The sequence below is a fragment of the Triticum urartu genome, chromosome 1 (assembly GCF_003073215.2).
Source record: "Triticum urartu cultivar G1812 chromosome 1, Tu2.1, whole genome shotgun sequence".
Lineage (NCBI taxonomy): Eukaryota > Viridiplantae > Streptophyta > Magnoliopsida > Poales > Poaceae > Triticum > Triticum urartu.
In genome coordinates, this window is record NC_053022.1 from 405,181,082 (window position 1) to 405,186,697 (window position 5,616).

At 44.8% G+C, this 5,616-nt stretch overlaps 1 long non-coding RNA gene across 1 annotated transcript; it reads left to right on the top strand.

Moving 5' to 3' along the window:
- Window positions 1-1,770: 1,770 nt before the first annotated feature.
- On the top strand, window positions 1,771-2,528 carry LOC125534762. The gene is made up of 3 exons (XR_007294538.1): window positions 1,771-2,039; window positions 2,154-2,201; window positions 2,290-2,528. It is a non-coding gene; the product is annotated as an uncharacterized LOC125534762 (long non-coding RNA).
- The last annotated feature ends 3,088 nt before the right edge of the window (window positions 2,529-5,616 follow it).

Sequence of the window (5,616 nt, forward strand, 5' to 3'; positions counted from 1 at the left end):
TGGTAAAGGTAGCGGTGAGAGGCCATGTAGGAGTACATGGTGGGTTGTCTCATTGCAGCCGTCCTCAGGAACTGAGTTCTGTGTTCGTGATCCATGAACAGTTACTACCACACCTTGGAATGCTTAAGTGCCCCTCTCGACTTATTAACCAACCTGATCTTTGTCCAGGAGTTGCAACTAGTTTCTGGTGTTTGTAGGTAGTGTTAGTAGTCTACCAAGTGGCACCCGGTACAGGTGGGCTTGGGACAGACTAGGAACCATGGCACGGTGTACGAAGCATAGATCCATCTGTCGAGGTGGGCTTGGGAACCCTGCACACATCGTTTGGGGCCGTGGGAGACACCCCGGCCGGATCTCCTTGCGGATGGAACCCGAATAGGCGATAAACCTGGACTAGAGACTTGTGTGGTTAGTCAGGTCGTGGCCGACTCCCTCGCCAGGCTTCCACTTGAAGGTTGCCGAGATACACGATGTGTAAATGGTGGTAAGTGGTGAGAGCGTGTGTGAAGAAGTACACCCCTGCAGGGTTAACATCATCTATTCGAATAGCCGTCCGCGGTAAAGGACTTCTGGGTTGCCTATACAGTTCATAGACAAGTGAAAGTGGATACTCTAAAATGCGCAAGATAAGCGTGAGTGCTATGGATGGCCTTCTTGTAGGGAGACGGGAGCAGATCCATAGTGGTGTATTGGTATGGTGAATATATGGACTCATGTGCGCCACCTCAAAAGAGTTACTTGTAGTCGTAGTTCAGGATAGCCACCGAGTGAAAGCTAGCTTGCTGCAGTTAAACTCCACCACCCCTTGTTGATGCATATGTAGATAGTTCTGATGTAAGTCTTGCTGGGTACATTTGTACTCACGTTTGCTTATTTTATGTTTTGCAGAGAGACTTCAGTCTCGCTACTAGATCCGCGTGGAGTTCGATGTTTAGCTTGTTACCTCAGCTACGATCTTGTGCCCTCGGCAGGATCCGGTAGATAGTCAGGCTTCTTGGCCTTTTCATTTGTAGATGTCTGTACTCAGACATGTTAAGCTTCCGCATGTGCTTTGACTTGTATGCTCTGAATGTTGGGTCATGAGACCCATGTTTGTAATATCTCGCTCCTCGGAGCCTATTGAATAATTATTTGAGTCGTAGAGTTACGTTGTGATGCCATGTTGTATTTACACATATCGAGCATATTGTGTGTATGATTGAAATGCTTGGTATGTGTGGGATCCGACAACCTAGTTGTTTATCCTTGGTAGCCTCTCTTATGGGGAAATGTAGTCTTGTGCTTCCATGAGCCATAGTAGTCCGCTACAGCCCGGTTCACCGGAGTCCTGCTAGCCCAGCACTACTTCTCTGGAACACTTGACTGGCCAACATATGATTCACATCGTTCCTGTGTCTGTCCCTTCGGGGAAATGTCACGCGGTGACATCCGGAGTCCTTCCTAGACTGCTACAGCCCGGTTCACCGGAGTCCTGTTAGCCCAGTGCTACAGCCCACATTCGCATGCTGCTAACCGACATGCTCGATGTTGATTCATGTATGCCTGTCCCCGTAAGTTAGTGCCACTTTGGGTTCACGACTAGTCATGTCGGCCCGGGTTCTCTGTCATATGGATGCTAGCGACACTATCATATACGTGAGCCAAAAGGCGCAAACGGTCCCGGGCCATGGTAAGGCGACACCCGTGGGAATACCGTGCGTGAGGCTACAAAGTGATATGAGGTGTTACCGGCTAGATCGATGTGACCTGGAATCGGGGTCCTGACAAAACATATCTCAGGTAAGTGAGCTGCTTTGTACATTACATCTCTATTGAACTATATGCAGTTTTCAGCTTGATGTCTTTGATTTAACGTCATTATTCTAGGACTGGAAAATTTTGCATTAGACATATTGATTCCGTAATGCAATTAATGCATCATAAAAGCTAGGGATAATTTGGCTGTGTCGTCCTCGATATGTTACGACACAAAATGTTGATCATTTTCACGATTGGAGACACAACAGATGCTTCTTTATCTCACTGGTCTCTAGAGGAAGGTATGCTCTTAACAAAATAAATTTGATCATATTATCTATTCATAAATTTTCTCACATAAATTTATTCAGATATAAAATTGACTGTTCCTAACAGTACACTGAATAATTTTGCAGGAAGAGATCTTGTCTGAAGCAAATGAGTGCCTTAGAAGAAAAGAAAATGTAATTTCCTATTGCACGTATTAATTAGCTTACTGAATTCTTTCCCTTGAGAATAAATAATTTAACTCGTCATTTCTGTCCTTTCTAGGAGGAGTTCAATTGTTTCCCCAAATTTCCTTCCACGATTTTGTAACCCTTTGCAGAATCGCATGGTGAGGTTCGCAACATTGTCTACTCATCTGATAGGAAATCAGTATCTATTGTCTATCATGTGACTATGGAACTGATGCAGAGTACCCTTCTTTGCATGGGAGTTATATGTGGTTCAGTTTGCAGAATCTTGTTTGGTTTTACATTGATCTTGCATGCTTAGTTTTTGGGTGTATAACCAGTTTGTAGGTCCTACTATTTGATCTGTGGACGTGACCAATGAGGGCATGGAGATTATAGCGAGGCATGGTGATGCGGTGGTAGTGGTGAAGGTAACCACATCGAAGGCAGCGACAATGGGTGGTTGTCGATGAAAGAAGCATGGGGATGGGGGGTGGAGAGGCAAGGGATGGAGGCGGAGGACGGCAGCCAGGGAGACGGAGTGGTAGTGAGATTGGACGAGCTCGCCTGCGGAGTGCGCGGGCAAGATTTCCTTTCCGGGTTGGATGAGGGCTTCTTTGTTTGTGTGTGTGTGCATGTGTGAGCTCACACCGATACTCGACCAAATACTGTGCATGGTTATCTGAAATTCTAGACAATAGTTCACATCCCAGTGGCAGGTAAGAACCTTCTTTTTAATTTATCAAATTCCGTCAATAGACCATAAAATTATCTTCATTTATAATACTAAAGATATGTCAATACATGTTCTTACATTTAGGCTCGTAAACCTGTTGAATGAGTTCTATATACAAGATTTATATTGTCCTTCTATAAATTAAGACTACACTTGCTATTGATGAGTCTATAATTGTCAACCTGGACAGTAACAACACACTATCGTTTTATCTCTCAATGTGAGCAAGTAAGATTTTTTTCAGAGCTTTATTCTTTTGTATTATTTTTCTATTACAGAAGGTGATGCTCCATCTTGTTATTCATTTCCTGGGATCATTTCTCAAGGGATGTATGGATTTCTCGAAGTGACGCAATGCTATGACCTTCAACCATGAAAATGAAACTGTCAGCGCTGATGGCCTGCTCCTATGATCTCATAGGTACCAAAATGCAGCTTAAATCTCTTTTCGAGAATTGGTTCGTGATGTTACATTTAGCTACTCCTGTATATCTTTTAGATTTATTTTTTTCTCTTTGTAAATTTTGTTTTTTGTTTGCTCACCTTGTAATCAACTCTGTATTTGATGATTTAGAAACCAGAATTCAGTTTAACTCTACAATTAACCCTTAATTATAATATAATTGTTCTGGTTGCACTCATCCCTAATTCGTAGCTTGACCAATGGTGATAGCATTGTGTCAAGGAGCAGGTGGAGAGGGAGAAAGAGAAAGGGAGAATGGAAGCCAAGTGATAGACAAAGATGTTGATGGATCTGCATCACAACTTCTGTTGAATTCTCATGGTTGGAGATACTGCAAGAATTCTGATTCGGCACGGCCCTCATGGAGACAATGGAGATGGTGTTCAGCGGTGCACTCAGCCAGAGTTCGCCTCTTCAGCAAGGCCTTTTTCAAGATACTAACCTAAATGCTGAAATACTTCGTTGTTGCCACTCTTAGTGTAGCTGTACTGATGCAGATAAGCTAAAAATCTCTCTTGCCTTCTCTTTGATGCCCTGATGACTTGTGTGCTTAGTTATTAAGTAAATTACATTATGGCGCATGTTATTTACCATGTCGCCATAGGGCATTGTTCTTTTGGGACATGCATAGGGGTGTTTTGTACCGGTACGTAACTGAAGGAAATATGCCCTAGAGGTAATAATAAAGTTATTATTTATTTCCTTATATCATGATAAATGTTTATTATTCATGCTAGAATTGTATTAACCGGAAACATAATACTTGTGTGAATACATAGACAAACAGATTGTCACTAGTATGCCTCTACTTGACTAGCTCGTTAATCAAAGATGGTTATGTTTCCTAACCATAGACATGTGTTGTCATTTGATTAAACGGGATCACATCATTAGGAGAATGATGTGATTGACATGACCCATTCCATTAGCTTAGCACCTGATCGTTTAGTATGTTGCTATTGCTTTCTTCATGACTTATACATGTTCCTATGACTATGAGATTATGCAACTCCCGTTTGCCGAAGGAACACTTTGTGTGCTACCAAACATCACAACGTAACTGGGTGATTATAAAGGAGCTCTACAGGTGTCTCCGAAGGTACATGTTGGGTTGGCGTATTTCGAGATTAGGATTTGTCACTCCGATTGTCGGAGAGGTATCTCTGGGCTCTCTCGGTAATACACATCACTTAAGCCTTGCAAGCATTGCAACTAATGAGTTAGTTGCGGGATGATGTATTACGGAACGAGTAAAGAGACTTGCCGGTAACGAGATTGAACTAGGTATTAAGATACCGGCGATCAAATCTCGGGAAAGTAACATACCGGTGACAAAGGGAGCAATGTATTTTGTTATGCGGTCTGACCGATAAAGATCTTCGTAGAATATGTGGGAGCCAATATGAGCATCCAGGTTCCGCTATTGGTTATTGACCAGAGACGTGTCTCGGTCATGTCTACATTGTTCTCGAACCCGTAGGGTCCGCACGCTTAACGTCACGATGACAGTTTCATTATGAGTTTATATGTTTTGATGTACCGAAGGTTGTTCGGAGTCCCGGATGTGATCACGGACATGACGAGGAGTCTCGAAATGGTCGAGACATAAAGATTGATATATTGGAAGCCTATATTTGGATATCGGAATCGTTCTGGGTGAAATCGGGATTTTACCGGAGTACCGGGGGGTTACCGGAACCCCCCGGGGGTTAATGGGCCTACATGGGCCCTAAGGGAGAATAGGAGGGCCGGCCAGGGCAGGCCGCGCGCCCCCTCCCCCTAGTCCGAATAGGACAAGGAAGGGGGGGGCGCCCCCCTTTCCTCTTTCCCCCTTCCCCTTTCCTTCTCCAACAAGGCAAGAGGGGGGAGTCCTACTCCCGGTGGGAGTAGGACTCCTCCAGGCGCACCCCTAGGGGCCGGCCGCACCTCCCCCCTCCCTCCTTTATATACGGGGGCAAGGGGGCACCCCGAGACACACAAGTTGATCTTCGTGATCGTTCCTTAGCCGTGTGCGGTGCCCCCTTCCACCATATCCCACCTCGGTCATATCATAGCGGTGCTTAGGCGAAGCACTGCAATGGTAGAACATCAAGATCGTCACCACGCCGTCGTGCTGACAGAACTCTTCCCCGACACTTTGCTGGATCGGAGTCCGGGGATCGTCATCGAGCTGAACCTGTGCTAGAACTCGGAGGTGCCATAGTTTCGGTGCTTGATCGGTCGGG